Below are 15013 nucleotides of genomic sequence, written 5' to 3'. Positions count from 1 at the left end.
GAACATTTCAACTGCTGAGCTGTCTCTCCAGCCCCATAGATCGTTAAATTTAATAAATGGTTTACAATGGTAAAAACACAATTATTGCATTCTCTGAATGGTATATATTCTCTTGTGTGTTCACTGGAATCATGCTGCATGTGGCCTTTTCAGATTGTCTACTTTCATTATCAATATGCATTTATATTTCATACCCGTCCTTTTCAGGGCTTGAAGATTTTGCCGGTGGTCTTTCCTGGGCCAGGTGTTTCCAAGTTCTTGGCATCTTATGCAAATAACTGAAAAAGCTCCCACAAATTGTAAGGAGCAGGAAATTTTATTTAAAGAGTACAGGAAACACTGCAAGAGAGCTACTTCCTGAGCTACAGTGTCCCAGAGCGGGAGCTTCCTTTTATGAGGTGGAGAAGGAGGAGTCCGTTGCTAAGGAGCATAGTGTGGGTGCTTCTCTTCTTTTTGATTGACAGGCTACTTAGAACTTTATTTGTTAAAGGTGAATTACCAAGGGATTGACTAACGCAATGATGCAAGGGAATGACTAATGCTAAGGATTGACTTAATGCAATGCTGGAAGCAGCTCAATGCAGATGGGCATCCCAGATTGTGAAGTGCATTGTTAACAAGTGGTGTGTGCATAGCCCAAGTCATGTGGAGTCCTAGGTTGCTGAGCTATCTCTGTACTTGCCTGCCTTGGGTTCATGGCTTAATGTCATGCACATAACCTTGTGTGAGAATATGTGCATTTATGGTGGCTAATAGTCCGTGCTTCTAGTCAGACTTTTAATTGTCTCTTTTGTGATCTATACAAGTCAGCTAAAATGGATGCTTGCTGTTTTCTGCTTACAGATAAAGTGATAGGTGTTGAGTCCAAAACTGTGCCCTAACTACTCTTGTCCTTGCCCCAAACTTTGTAACTGACCAGGGAACTACAAATAAAGGAGACGTGGAGGAGAGCACCTGGACCACTCATAGATACTATCAGTTGAAACACTATTCTAGCTGGTCTCAGTTTGGGTTTACATGGTGCCAGGATTAAGTGTATGCACTAGCCTTCAAACAACTGGAAGTCTGTCACATTGCTGATGGTGTGCTTTACTGTATTATCAGTAAGGGGAAGTAAAAATAATTTGGAGTAGTCATTTTTAAAAAATCATGTCTGACAGTTTGCTCTTCTGCTCAAAGCTCCTTACCATTCAGGAGGAACATTTTTGGTGCACCTATTTGTAGTCTTCAAAAGTAAATCATGGTCTAGGGAGGACTTGAGTTTAAATCACCAGATGTTGAGACTGGAGGCAGAAGAAGGAAAATTTCAGAAGCTTGAAGACCAGACACCCTGTACCACAGTTGTGGACAACAGAAGAGATCCTGTTTAAACAAGGCGGGAGGTGAGGACTGGCACCTGAGGTCGGCCTCTGATTTCCACACATGCTGTAGTATGCATGTATTCACACTTGTATGCACACACATGCATACATCATACATGTACAGCACATACACACTGTACATACAAACACACACATATTAAAAAGAAAAATTCTCTGTCAAGTTGGGCATGATGGCAGATGCCTATAATCTTAGCGCTTGGAAAGTGGAGACAGGAGGATCAGGAGTTTGGCTACAAAGCAAGTTCAAGGCTACCTGGGCTACATGAGACCGTAAATTAAATCTCACCATACTCCCAGAAAAGTAACCCTTTCTTCAGACTTACTGATTCTTAGTCATTCTGGTCATGTAGAACAAATGGTTTACAGAAAATAAGAAGGAACCCTTCCTATCACGAGCTAAGTAAGGTTCAACCTTTAGCTCTTCCTGTTTTCCATTTAATTTTATTGTGATTCACATTTGATGAAACAGCCACAGTGTAGTTGTATTTACATAGTTATTGAGTACCATTCGTCCGTTAGGCTAGAAAGCAGGCAGTTAGGTGTTACTGTGCTTGTTTGAACTTAAAATTTTGGGGAGGTTTCTACTCAAGTTTTAGGCAATACAAAGAGGAATTTTTAAATTGAAACTACTAATTCAATTTTGTTTTTACTTTAAACATCGAGCTTTCGTGCTTTGGGCTTTCTTAAAGGCATGCACGAGTCATTTTATGTAGCTTACCCAGGAATGCTTTTCCGTCCCATTTTAGATTTATAATTGTTTCACTTCCTGATACTAACCACTATGCTTTGGGAGATAGGTTTTCTGTTTTTTTTTTTTTTTTTTTTTTTTTTTTCCTATTTTGCTTAATGACCACAAAAATGAAGTTAACTACTTCAGCTATTTGGATTTCATGGGTGATGGAGAAAAAAATAGTCATTAAAACTTAATAGGATTGGGGCTGGAGAGATGGCTCAGCAGTTGAGCGCACTGATCGCTCTGGCAGAGGACCCAGGCTTGATTCCCAGCACCTACATGGTGGCTAATAACCGTCTTTAACTCCAGTTCCAGGGGAATCCGAGGCCCTCTTCTGACCTCCACAGGCTTTGCATGACACGGGTGCGCTTACATACATGCAGGCAATACACTCATACACATAAAATAAAAGTAATAAAATATTAAACAAGACCTAATAAGGCTGAGACTGTAACTCAGTTGGTAGAGTGCTTGCTGCATGTATGAAACCTTGGGTTTGTCTCCCAGTGCATAGAAACAGGAAATTCAAGGTCATCCTAAGCAATATGAGTTCTAGGCCAGACTCGATATATGAGACCTTGCCAAAAAATAAAAACAAAAAATAAAATAATGTATAACTGTAGCGGACAACACCCAAACAAATATTGCCATTAGATGTTTGTTACCCTGTCAAGGTTATATTTATGTCTTATTATTACCAATGTCATAGTCTAAAGTTCTCCTTTTAAAACTTATTTAGTGACAAATATTTTTCAGGATATGTATGCAATGTTTCTATTTGTAGTGGGGAAGAAAAGGACGCACAAACAAGAAAAACTTGTTCAGTAAGAACTTGTGAACATAAAATTTGAATATCCAGGAACAGCAGGAAGGAATCATTGTTCTTTATGACCTATTTTAAAGAGCATTCTTGGAGAAAAATTGACTTTTGTGGCTCTATTCATAGATAAGATTAAAAAAAAAAAAAACTCTTCAAAGAATTTACTGTGTAGACCAGGAGGCCCTCAAACTCGGAGATCCACCTGCCTCTACCTCCTAAGTGTGGAGGTGATTAAAGGTGTGTGTGGCTCAGTGGTTAAGAACCCTGGTTGTTCTTGCAGAAGACCAGGATTTGAATCCCAGCACCCACATGGCAGCTAACAACTGTCTATAACTCCAGTTCCACGGGATCCAACAGCCTCTTATGACCTCCACGGGCATTGCATGGGTGCACTTACCTACACGCAGGCAATACACGCATACACATAAAATAATATATAAAAATTTTAAAAGTTATTTACCAAGCATGTTTTAAATAATATGTCTTAGTTTGGTTTCTTGTTGCTTTGAGAAAACATCTTGACAAAAGCAGCTTAAAGGAAGAAGGGATTATCCTGCTCGCAGTTCAAAGTTGCATCCTGTTATGCGGGCCATCAAGGCAGTAGGACATTAAAGCAGCTGGTTGTATAATCCACAGCCAGGATACAGACAGCAGTGACTGCATGGTGCTACCCAGCTCCTCTGCTCTACATTTATGGTTCAAGATCCTCCCACCTCCAGTAATATAATCAAGATATCCTCTCACAGGCATGTCCAGAGGCCTGTCTCCTAGGTGACTCTGCATTCTGTCAAGTTGACAATCAATGCTAGACGCGGTATTTCTCCTCAAAGATTTCACAACATTCCTATCAATTTTCAATGGATTACTGTGGGAGTGTGCCAGAGGGGAAGGGGAAAGGCAGAGGGAATATAAGATGATTTTCTGTATGAACTACACAAAAATTCAATAAAAATTTCAATGGATTAGCTTTAATCTGAGTATGCTATGATATTGCAATTAAAAAATGTTTAATGATCTACAGGCAGCAACAAGCTGAAACTTCTGCTCAGAAGACTGAAATCTGTTTATGTGGAAATAGAACTTCCTATTCTCTCAATTTTTATAATCTTACTTTAAAATAATCTTTCTTTCTTTAGAGAAAATTTATTTAGCTTTCTTGAAAACTTATGAGTTTCAAAAAACAAGTACAGAACAGAAAGGTCTCGTTTGTCCAGAGAGCAGAGTGAATGAAGGAGCAGTGGCGCACCCAGCGCTCATTCCTTGAGAGGGGTGGTACTGTGCACTGATCCCCCTGAGCTTGTGTTCTTCCTCTCTCCTCAGACTTTGACTCCTCCGTGATTTGATTTCTATTTACTTATTTTTCAAGCTCAATGAGTCTGTGTGGGTGTATGCCACCTGTGTGGGTGCCCAGAGCGGCCAGAAGAGGACGCTTTGGCTGGAGCTACAGGTGGTTGTGAGCAGTCTGACACAGGTGCTGGGAATAGGGCTCAGGCACCTGCACGCTTAACTGAGCTGTTTTCCCAGCTTTGATACTATTTCTTATAAGCAGCATTATCATTGATATCTGATTCATGTATGATTATAGGTTTGTGAGCCTTATGCTATTTGACTCAATGATCCATAGCATATGTGTGTCAGAAAGCAATGATATTTATTATTTTATGGCCATTTTAAAATTCATCAAATATGATAATCTAACCTTAAGTCAGTGATTCCTAAAAATACATCTTCAAGTACCTATATCAATTTTTTATGAGGTATATATGTGAATATTTTAGAATATTTTTTAGTGTGAATTGGAGGGTATCAGAAAGATCATTACATCAGAGCTTTGACTTCTGTCAGGGACTATTGACTGTGAATAAATCACTGAAATTGTGTGTTCTCTCCATCTTTAATGGCATAATAATGCCATTTTCTACCATTGACTACAAAAATTTCAAAGAATATGAATCAGATTTTTGGAAAAAATGCTATTTAAATATTATGTTTGTAGAATGAAAATGAGTGGTTTCTTAAAAATAAAAAACTTGGAAACTTTGATGAAAAGTCAACTTTTTCCAGCTTATTTTACTTGTCTCAAATAATGTTTCTAAGTTAACAGCTGAAGAATTTATTTCAAGAACTTAGAGTTCTCAGGCATTGCCCTCAAAAGACTTTTTGGCTAAAACTTGGTCCCAGAGTCTTACTGTTCTGTTTGGATAACTAAGGTTTTGTGAGGTTGTTAGAGACCATGGGAAATGTTCATGTATTGAGCAGTGAAAAATTTCTGCCATAAGAATATATATGTTCACATATATTATTACTAAAAAATGATATATTTACTTAAAGATGTATTTTTAGGCATCACTGACTTAAGGTTAGATGATCAAATTTGATGAATTTTTAATATTGGAAACTGGCAATCTTCCCCTAATTCATTTGGAGACAGTAGCTCATAGCATGGGGACTATGTGTTTCTATTTTGGTCACTAATGGAGTTTCTCCTCTTGACTCTGGAGCACTGTGTAGAGAAGAAGCTCTCAACTCTGGCCTGATTCCAGGAGCTTGGGAAAAAGCAAAGAGCAAATAAACAAACACCCAGGTCAAAGCTGTACCACAGACCAGAACATCAGACTTCCTGATGAAGCCCCAAGCATTGGTACTGTTTGAAGTTTTCCAGCCTATTCTGTACAGTAAGATTGAAACTACTGGAAGAGACTGAAGTAGAGAACAATTAGGCAAGAGGCTGAAGCTGCAGAATAGTCTCGGCGTTCATTAGTTTGTCCTTGCTTTTGTCATCTTTTTAAAAACAGGAACCTATAATTCGAAGATTGCAAAACCCACACTAACCAATATGTTCTCCAAACAAAACAGATAGCTAACCTATCAACTAAGCATGGGCCTTCCCGTGATTCTGGGTCTTCCCTTTGTTACAGTGCTGCGAAGAAAAGGGTAGTTCCTTCCCTCCAGCCTGCTCACTGTGCCGTTTAAAGTCACGTAAGATTCATCTCCACCATCTCAGATACTGCTGAATTCTTACATGTAGATGCAAAACAACAAAAATAGTCTTCTCAACTTGAACATGAACCCATGTGATAATTATGTCTTGAGAATAAGTGGCTTCTCTACTATCATTTTGTTAAAAGGACATGTGGCCAAACTGGCTTTGAAATACTCATGCATATATCCATAAATTAGTACTCCTTGCTCTTAGCCTTATTGTTTCTTATTGTAGTGGGTAGTGGCTAATGCAAAGACTCACAACTGCTCAAAGTGCTGAGAATAAGGGCTGGCATAGTGCTAGGCCCTTAAATAGGTCATAGGTCATATATATCGCCCCTACCAAGGCTCAGGGAAAACTGCAGAAGGAGGAAAAGGAGGATAGAAGAGTAGGAGGATGAGGAAGTGTGTTTCAAAAAGACATTTGGACAGTACATGGCTTACATTCATGATCGTGGTGCAATCATGGGTATCCACACAAGACCTGCATGAGTAGGCCAGCCACTGTTTCATCAAGGAATATGTAAGGCCCACATGGTCCTATCTCCCTCTGAGGGACTATTGACAGGGGGAGGGAGTATCTCTTCAGTGATGTAGCCACTGATACATTGTCCATGTTCTAGTGAATAACCTGGCACTCATGCTTGGGTAAGAAAGCATAATTAAACTCCATGGGTCTCACACATACACAGAGGCTGTGAAAGTAGGAGGAAGAGCTTCAGCAGGAGAGGGAGAGGGGCTGAGAGATGGTAATAATGCATGAAAATGACTAAAATTCATTACAAATGCACGAAACAGTCAAAGAACAAAAAAAAAGCCAAAAAGGGAGAAATCAGTGCTTTCCCTGCTCTATCTGAAGTTGTACAAAATAAATCATATTTCAAAGCATTTTAATAATTATACACACATTTACATATATATATATATATAAACAAATATATTTCAGGAGATGTCAGTGGTAGAATTAAAACGAAGAAGACCGACCTGAGAATAGATATGGATTTTGAACTTGAGTTGACCCTGGATAGCTGGAATGTTAAAAATTTCTTTTTCATTCATTCAGTTTAAGTTTACACTCATAAACACTGTGTCATTGATGATTGTCACAAGTCAGACACCTTATCTGAAACTACTAAGATTTACCCACTTTTCAAATAAACCTTGCTCTGGCAGAGAAGGGTTTCAACTAGCTATAGACTGGACTTTCTAAGAAATATTCCAATGATAGGCCACAATTTTTAGAGGGTAAATAGAAAAGAATGTTGGTGTTACACACTATCAATCGCACTTGTCCCTTTTTTACGAGGAGATAATGCGGACACTGGATTAAATTTCAATGATATCTTGGAAAGACACATTATACAGAAAACTGGAAAATATTCTTTTCATTAAGTTACAGACAGTAATGTTTAAGATAACACATGACTCAGTAAAGTAAATGAGCAAGAAACAGACATTTTTATTATTATTATTTTTATTTCACGTGTATGAGTGTATTGCCTGCATGTATGTGAGTGCACCCGCGTCGTACAGTGCCATGGAGGTCAGAAGAGGGCTTTGGATTCCCCTGGAACTGGAGTTAAGGATGGTTCATAGCCGCCACGTGGGTGCTGGGAATCGAACCTGGGTCCTCTGCAAGAGCAGTTAGTGCTCTTAACCACTGAGCCATCTTTCCAACCCGGAAACAGACATTTTAAAAGGGAACCTAGACATACACCTATATTTGACATATAGTTGGTACTGATGAGGTTTTGCTAATGACATGTAGTTGGTATTGATGAGGATTTGATGAATAACTTTGAAATTTTATTTATTTTTTAAAAAGCATTTGTTATTTTTATTTTATGTGTATGAGTGTACTGCCTGCATGTAGGTAGATGCATCTGTGTCATGCAGTGCCTGTGGAGGTCAGAAGAGGGTTGTCAGATCCCCTGGAACTGGAGTTACCGACAGATGTTAGGTGCCATGTGGGTGCTGGGAATTGAACCTGGGTCTTCTGCAAGAGCAATCAGTGCTCTTAATGGCCGAGCCATCTTTCCAGTCCTGAATTTGAAATGTAAAAAAAAGTAATTTCTAAGGTTAGGTGTTTAAGTCAGTGGTACATCAAGCACAGTGCCCTGGATTCTGTTCTGAACACCAGAAAGAGGAGAGAGCGAGAGTGAGAGCGAGTGAGTGGAGAGAGAGAGGAGAGGTGTATTTTCATACTTAATGCTAATTTGAAGAGGTTCTAAACATCAAAGTTTTGGTCACTAAAAATATTTTTCATTTAAATTTGATTTTCCTTAAATGATTTTTTTGTGCATTTCATACAATACTTCTTAATCATATTTAGACCCCCTCCCATAGCCGCACCTCCCCATAGACCACCTATCACATTTCATGCATTCTGTCATACATGTTAAGGCCTATATATTCAGGTTTGTGTACCTAGAATCCCTGACTGGAGCCTGTTCAACCTATCTAGTGTCATTCACAAAAGACTGACTCTCCCTCATCCAGCAGTGATTAGCTGTCAATAGTTCCTCAGCTAAGATTGGGGTTTCCAGTTCTGTGCTGGATGTTTGTCTAATTGAGTTTTCATAGGTCTTGTGCATGCTGACACCATTGCTGAAAGTTCATATGAAGGCCTGGAAGCCTGCTTCCTTGTGGTCATATACTAGCCCTGGCTCTTACCCAATGGTCCTTGGGCCCTGGGTGGGTGAGGTTTAATATAGGAGTCCTATCCAGGGACATGCACTCTGCAGTCTCTTATGCTGTAACTTTGACCAGTTGTGGCCTTCTCTGTTCATTGCCCTCTGTTGCACGAGAAAGCTTTGCTGGTGAGAGTTGAGAGATGAATTAGTATTCTCTCTGCCACATCTTCCACTGTGAGCCTTACATGTAGTGGTTCCATTGTAAATATGTCACTTAGAACTGGGCATCTCAAAAAAACTTATTCTCTGTGTGTGACCAGTTGTGGAACTTGCATAGGGTTCTCTAAAACTATTAGAGCTAGTCTTCAGGGAGGAGGCTTCCAGGTCAGTTCCAGCTCCATTGCTCCAAGTTCTGTGTCCAAAGTATGTCTTGTCTTCAGCAATAAGGTCTTGCCTTCAAGTTCTAGAAGACAGTCAAGGGCTGTGGCAATAGCCCATGTTGTTTTGGGAGTCTCTTGGGATACCCTGGCCAACAACTTGAAGAGGGTTTCTCCTGTCTGGCACTGTTTCTTGTCTAGAACTAATCTGCTTCTATGGTTTTTCAGGCCGTGTAAGCACTATTTCTCTCCTCTCTTTCTTGCTGTTGCTGTCCAAACCTTTCTCCTCCCTCACCAGTTAAAGTACCTTTTCCCCATTTCTCCCTTGATAATACCTGTCTCCTTTTATTCTTCCTCTCTTGAGCTTTTTCCTCTTTACCTCCAAGGCTCCTTATACAACACTCCCTCCTCCCTTCCCAGTTAAAGTACTTCATTTCCCCCTTGGTAACATCTGTCTCCTACTATCCCCCTCTCTTGGGCTCCTTCTTTCCCTTTTCCTCCATGGGTTCTTTTCATTTTCCTGGCTCCTGTGGTTACATCAGGATAGATACTCACATATATGGATTTGGTGTTAAGTTCCACATACGATAGAGAACACATGTCACTTGTTTTTCTGAGTCTGTGTCACTTCACTTACTCTAACAGTTCCTAGTTCTATCCATTTATCTGAAAATCTCATAATTTTGTCATTCTTTACTGCTGAGTAGAACTCCATTGTGTGAACATGCCACAGTGTCATTATCCAGTCACCAGTTGAGGAACATTTAGGCTGTTTCCATTTCTTATTTTGTGGAGAGTACTCACAAACATGGCTGCACAAGTGTCTCTTCAGGAGGATTATTCCTTTGAGTCTATGCCAAGGAATATGGTGGATTTATTTTTAGGTTTTTATTTTGATTTTGATTTTGCTGGGTGTGGTGGCTCACACCTTTATTTTATTTTTAAAATTTATTATTATTTTAATTTTATGTGTATGGGTGTATTGCCTGCATGTATGTGAGCACACCCGTGTCGTGCAATGCCGCGGAGGTCGGAAGAGAGCTTCAGATTCCCCTGGAACTGGAGTGAAGGACGGCTTGTAGTCACCATGTGGGTGCTGGGACTTGAACCCAGGTCCTCTGCAAGAGCATTCAGTGCTCTTCACCACTGAGCCATCTCTCCAACCCCTTATTTTTAGTTTTAAAAAATAATTTATTGAGAATTTCATACATTTATACAAGGTGTTGTGATCAAATCCATGCCCACTCGCTCCCCTCCAACTCCTCCCATGTCTCCCCATCACTCTTTTCGGATAACTTCATGTGCTCTTTCTTCTTTTGCTCCTCTAACATTCCCCCCTCGGAAGAGGCAACCCTAAAATCTTTAAAGGATTAGAAAAGAGCTCCCAAATACTTTCGACATCTTTGACCTTTGGAACAGAGTATGTTGCTAAGAGGCTCATGGACATTTTGACTTTTAGCTAAGAAACCGGCAACTTTTCTTTGGGGTCTTTTTTATACTAACTGCATGGCCAATTCCTACCTCCTATTCTTATCACACTATCCTCTGAAGAGGTTACCCAACTTACAGATAGGGAATTAGAATGCAGACCACCCTCCCTGGCTCCTTCTATGCTGAACAGGGATGCAGGGTGAGGCAATTTGGGTACCCCTTCAGTGGGTCTTTCTAAAAGACTCCCAGATTGTATAACTCTTATCTGTAGGGGGAAAAGAAAGTCTTTGACTGGTGAATAGGTGATGTGAAGGAGAAGTAAAGGCAAGAGTAATTAGTCCTAGACAGGGACCTAGAAAAAAGTCAGAACAGGGTAAATTTTAAATGTTCATATGAGAGTCCATTAGAATTTCTTGACAAGGGCTTCCAAAAGCATCCCTCTGTTGGGTTCCTCCTCATTTTTCTTTTGTCTGCCAAGGCTGGACTCTAGAGTGATGGATTCAGGATTTGCTTTCAGGCATTTTGATAGCTGTTGGAGTGATTAGAATCAGTGTCAGTTCCCTCTCAAAGGCTTCACCATGTGGAGGCAGGATCCGGGTGCTCTCAGGCAGTCCCCTGGGTTCTCAGCCCCTATGCCAGAGGGAGGCCGGAACAGGCACTCTCTGGTGGTCTGCTGAGATCACAGTACCTATTTTTAGTTTTTAAGAGTTCTCCACACTGCTTTTCATAATAGTTGCACCAGTTTACAGTTCCACCTGCGTGAACAAGCATTCTCCTTTCCCCGCATCCTCTCCAGCATTTGGTGTCATTTGTTCCCTTGATCTTAGTCATTCTGACTGCTGTTAAAGGAAATATTAAAAGCAGTTTTTATTTGAATTTCCTTAATTACTAAGAATATTGAACACTTTTAAAGGTAATTATTAGCCACTTAACTTCTTCTTTTGAGAACTCTCTGTTCAGATCCATAGCCCATCTTATAATTGGGTCATTTGTTTTCTTGATTCATTGATTTTTTTTTTTTAAGTTCTTTGTATAGTCTGGCTATTCTCTTCAGATGTGTAGCTGCTGAAGACTTTTTCCCACTCGGTGTGTTTCCTCTGAACTTGATTAGCTGTTTCCTTGCTGTACAGGATCTTTGAGTTTAATGAGGTCCCACTTGTCAATTGTCGGCTTTAACTCCTGAGCAATTGATGTCCAATTTAGAAAGTCCTTTCCTGTACTTATATCTTATAGTGTATGCCCTATGTTTTCTTCTAATAATTTTAGAGTTTCAGGTTTCACACTGAAGTCTTGATGCATTTGGAGTTGACTTTTGTTCAGGGTAATAGGTAAGGGTCCAATTTCATTCCTCTACAGGCGGAGATCCAATTTTTCCCGTGGCATTTGTTGAAGATGCTGTCTTTCATCCGGTGTGTGTTCTTGGCACCTTTGTCAAATATCAGGTACTGAAATTTCTTGCACTCATGTCTGGGTCTTCTTTTTGTTCCACTGATCTACTTTTCTCTTTTTGTGCCAATGCCATCTTGTTTTTATGATTATAGCTCTGTAAGAGAGTTTGAAATCTGGTATGGTGATCCCTCCAGCATTACTCTGTGTTCAGGATTGGTTTGGCTTTCTGGAGTCTTTTGTGATTCCATATGAATTTTAGGATCCCCCCCCCAGTTATGTTAAGAATGACATGGGGATTTTAATTGGCATTACCTTGAATCAATAAATAGTTTTTGATAGGATGGTCATTTTCACAATATTAATTCCACCAATCCATGAACATCCTTCCGTCTCCTGTGTTTTCCTCAATCTCTTTCTTCAAAGATTTAAAATTTTCATGTAGAGATCTTTAATACCTTTTGTGAGGTTTATTCCTAGATTTTTTTTTTGAGGCTATTGTGAATGAGAGGATTTCTTGAACTCTTTCTCTGTTTGTTAACGGTATATAGAAAAGCTTTTGGTGTTTGTAAATTGATTTTGTAACCTGCCATTTGCTGAAAGTGTTGATCATTTTTGGTGGAATTTTTGGGATCTCTTATGTGTAATATCATATCATGTACAATTTTGGCCTCTTCTTTTTTCAATCAGTACTCCTTTAATTTCATTCTTTTATTTTATTGCTCTAGCAAGATTTTCAAGCACTATATTGGAAAGGAGTGGCGATAGTGGACAGCCCAGTTTGGTTCCTGATTTTAATGGGAATGCTTTCAGTTTTTCTCCATTTAGAACTGTGTTGGCCATGGGTTTGTTATATATAGCTTTAATTATGTTCCTTCCAGTCCAATTCCCTCTAGGACTTTTAACATGAATGCATGTTGGATTTTGTCAAGGATTTTTCTGCATCTATTGAGATGACCATATGATATTTGTCTTTAAGTGCAATTTATATGATTTATTACATTTGTTGGCTTACTTATATTGAGTCATCTCTGCATATCTGGAATAAAGCTGACTTTATCATGGTGGATGATCTTTTTGATGTGTCTGTATGCTGTTTGCAAGTATTTTGTTGAGAATTTTTGTGTCTATTTTCATTAAGAATATAGGCTTACCTGTTCTGGCTTTTTTTTAGTTCCCTGTCTAGAACTTGTAATGCTAATTACTCTTGCCTTTACTTCTCCTTCACATCTCCTATTCACCATTCAAAGACTTTCTTTTCCTCCTCAAGATAAGAGTTATGCAACTTCGGAGTCTTTTAGACAGACCCACTGAAGGGTACTCCAGTTGCCTCACCCTGTGTTCAGCATGAAGAAGCCAGAGCGTCTGCGTCTGGATTCCCTACTCAGCAATTTGGGTAACCTCTTCAGAGGATGGTGTGATAAGAATAGGAGGTAGGAATTGGCTAGGCAGTTAGGGTAAAAAGACCCCAAAGAAAAGTAGCCAGTTTCTTGGATAAAACTCACAATGTCCTTGGGCCTCTTACAATGTGCTCCATTCCAAAGGCCCAAAATGTCAAAAATATTTGGGAACTTTTATCTAATCCTTAAAAGATTTTAAAGTTACCTCTTCAGAGGGGGGAATGTTAGAGGAGCAAAAAGAAGAAAGAGTACATGAAGTTATCAGAAAAAAGTCATGGGGAGACATGGGAGGAGTTGGAGGGGAGGGGTGGGCATGGAGTTGATCAAAACACCTCATATACATCTATGAAATTCTCAACAGATTATTTTTTAAAAAGAGAGAGAATAAGAAATTGACTTCCCACAAATTTTTGAATTTTAAATCACATTTATTATTGCCCACAGGAAATTTTATGCTTAATGTATGTGGTGAATTATGTGCAGCAATAAATGCATCATTAAAAAAAGAAAGGAAAAAAAGAATATGGGCTTATAGTTTTCATTTTTTGATGTGTCTTGTCCTAGTTTTGGTATCAGAGTAATACTGACGTCATAGAAGGAGTTTGGGAGTTCTCTCTCTGTTCCTATCCTTTTGAATAATTTAAATAGTGTTGGTTGGAGATCTTTGAATGTTTGGAAAAGTTTTGCCATAAATCCATCTGATCTGTGATTTTTCATTGACTGTCTTTGTATTACTGTTTCTATTTCCTTATTTTATTAATTTAAAAATATTTTATTTATTATTTTTATTTTATGTGTATGAATGTGTTGCCTGCATTATGTAAGTGTACCTGTGTTGTGCAATGCCTGATGCCTGTGGAGGTCAGAAGAGGGAGTTGGATTCTCCTGGAACTGGAATTACAGATGGTTGTTAGCCACCAGGTGGGTGCTGGGAATTGAAGCCCGGTCCTCTGCAAGAGTAAACATTGAGTGATCCTAACTGCTGGGTTATCTCTCCAACCTTGATTTCCTTATTTGTTATGGGTATGTTTAGGCTGTTGATGCCTTCTTGGTTTAACTTTGGTGGATCTATTGAATTTAGAAATTCATCCATTTCCTTTAGATTTTCAAACTACAGTATAATTTTTAAAGCGTCCCCTTATAATATTCTGGATCTTTCTGGTGTCTGTTGTGATGCTTCTCCTTTCAACGCTGATTTTGTTTGTTTAGATTTGCTCATTCTTTTGGTTAGCTGGGCTAAGGGTCTGTCTATCTTGTTTATTTTTCCAAAGAACCAGCTTTTAGATTCATTGATTCTTTGAGTTGCTTTGTTTCTATTTCATTGATTTATTCTGTGAGTTTTGTTGTCTTTTGGGTTTAGTTTGTTCTTTTTCTAAATTCTTGAGTTACACCATTAAGTCATTTATTTGTACTCTTTCTTGTGGAGAGCGGGCCCATGCAGGAGTGCCCCAGATGGCGCCCAGGTACCCTGCCAAGCCCCATGATGAGTTAATGGTGCATGCGCAGCAGTGAAGGAAAGCGTGGCTGCTGGCACAAGGGCTCGGGGACAGAGTGTCCCGACCAATCCTGTCTAGCGAGCTGGCTCATGTATCCTACGGAATGTGGTGTGATTGGAGGGAGAAGGAGATAAAAGGGGATGGAACCGGGCAATAAAATAAAGAAAAGAAGTTTGAACCCGCCATTGGTGGTGGTCGTTTTTACTGGGCTCTGCTGGACAGAGCCCAGGGAAGCGGCATTTCTGATTTTTTAATGTAGGCATTTGGAATTATGAATTTCCCTCTTAGGAGTGCCTTTAATGTGTCCCAGGAGTTTTGTTGTGTTGTTTCATCATTTTCACTTAGTTCCAGGACTACCCTTATTTCTTTCTTG

The sequence above is a fragment of the Nannospalax galili genome, unplaced genomic scaffold (assembly GCF_000622305.1).
Source record: "Nannospalax galili isolate Female #2095 unplaced genomic scaffold, S.galili_v1.0 scaffold576, whole genome shotgun sequence".
NCBI lineage: Eukaryota > Metazoa > Chordata > Mammalia > Rodentia > Spalacidae > Nannospalax > Nannospalax galili.
This window is presented reverse-complemented; position numbering follows the sequence as displayed.